Source organism: Octopus bimaculoides, chromosome 6 (assembly GCF_001194135.2).
Source record: "Octopus bimaculoides isolate UCB-OBI-ISO-001 chromosome 6, ASM119413v2, whole genome shotgun sequence".
Lineage (NCBI taxonomy): Eukaryota > Metazoa > Mollusca > Cephalopoda > Octopoda > Octopodidae > Octopus > Octopus bimaculoides.
The window spans coordinates 93348481-93350461 of NC_068986.1; positions in this window are offsets into that span (position 1 = coordinate 93348481).

Genomic DNA, 1981 nt, shown 5'->3' on the forward strand with positions numbered 1-1981 from the left:
CTCCTTTGGCTGATTAAGCGATGTAAAGCGTATTTAATCTCCATACCTTCGTTTTATTTGCTTTTTTCATTTTAAATTTGCTTTAACCCTAACCCTAACCCTAACCCTAACCCTAGGGTTAGGGTTAGGGTTAGGGTTAATTGTTTCAGAATCGTTTGTTTATGTAGTCGGCACTTAATGTATATCGGCTGAATGGACGTCAGTGATTGGTTGAAATTACAGAAATACGACAACTTTAACATGGAATAACTTATGGATTTCTTTTTTTTTAAGAAGACTAAGAGAAAAAGATGTTTTATATGACACATTCTACCACTGTTCCAAGTTTTAAAGTGTTTCGTTAATGAAAAATGTGGCCCCCGTTTTAAAAAAGATCCGCCGTTCATCCTTTCGGGGTCGATAAATTAAGTACTAGTTACTCACTTGGGTCGATCTAATCGACTGGCACTCTCCCCTCAAATTTGTATATATATGCCTAGAGTAGAAAAGAATATATGGAAGCTTAACAGGACTAGCTTAGCTAGAGTGTTTGCCGCCCGAGGCGGCCCTTCCATTTGTGGCCCCTGCACCCCACATAAAAAAAACATGCTGTCTACAGCTGGCCCAAAAGTGGTGCCCTTTAAAAGTGCCGCCTGGAGCACTTCTTTTTAAGCCTGGTCGCCTGTGCCGAATCGCTAAGTTATAGGGACGTAAATACACCATCACCGGTTGTCAAGTAGTGGTGGGTGAGAAACAGAAACACACACATGTTCTAGTCTATATTAGTAAAATATTTGATTTTTAATCTTTTACTTGTTTCAGTCATTAAACTGCGGCCATGCTGGAGAAACCGCCACGGAGGGTTTTAATCGAACAGCTTGACCCTGGTACTTATGTTTTCCCGTTTCTTTTTAATCTAGTAATTCTGCTATCGGTCTCTTTTGCCGAACCATTAGGTTACGGGAACATGAAGAAAACAACACTGATTGTCAAATGGGAAGTGTATGAAAAACGAATACACACACACACAAGCAGCGTCCTTCCACACAGCTTCCGTTTCCGTCTACGAAATGCCCTCACATGGCATTGTTCAGCCTGAGGCTATAGGGATGGAGACTTGCTAAAGTGCCACGCTATAAAACTGATCTGAAATTACATGGTTGCAAAGTGAGCTTCTATAACCACGCAGCCATAAAAAGACAAATTCCTTAGCTCTCCACATTCCGCTCTCAGCTCTGATGAAAGTTTCGTTGCTGAATCTTGGCACAAACTTTCACCTCAATCAAAAATATTACAGTAACATTAAAAGATCGCACTTAAATTACTCTGTCTTTCTCTTTCTCTCGAGTCTTACTGATAAACCTGTCATAACAACTGACGTCAAAAAGGCAACAATTCATCGATACAAACAAAACAAAACCTTATTTAACACAAACCAGAAACTACCTCTCCATGAACTGACAATAATAAAGAGAAATATAATTTGAAAATATATGTGGAACGTGTTTGATGTTGTAGACAAAGACAAATGTACTTCAAAAATATTATTCTATTTTCCGACGTACATGTCGTACACGTATATAGTGTAAATATCTAGAGTAAACATTCAAAACTCATTATCTTTCCAAGTCCAGCTGCTTTTCACAGGGAAGTTTTGGTTCTTCAAAGTTGCCTTGGTGTAAAAGTCAACCTACCTCTTTGGCTGTAGATTTTGGTCTGAAAAATTCAACTTGTATGCCAGAAAATATTTCAAGTTAGAAAAGATATAGAATATTCAGCGTCTTGTAAATAAGTTGAGACAACTTTTACGAGGCATAAAACTGGTTATAAATACTAAAATAATGGTAGTAGACAGATATAATGTTAATGTACCATTTATTACAACAAAATCATTTATCACTCAAAATGATCGCCCTTTTGAGCAATTATAACCTCAACACGAGAATGATTTTCTTTTATTTTTTTTTGCAGCTGACGCAACCTCCGCCTTTTAATTTTGTAT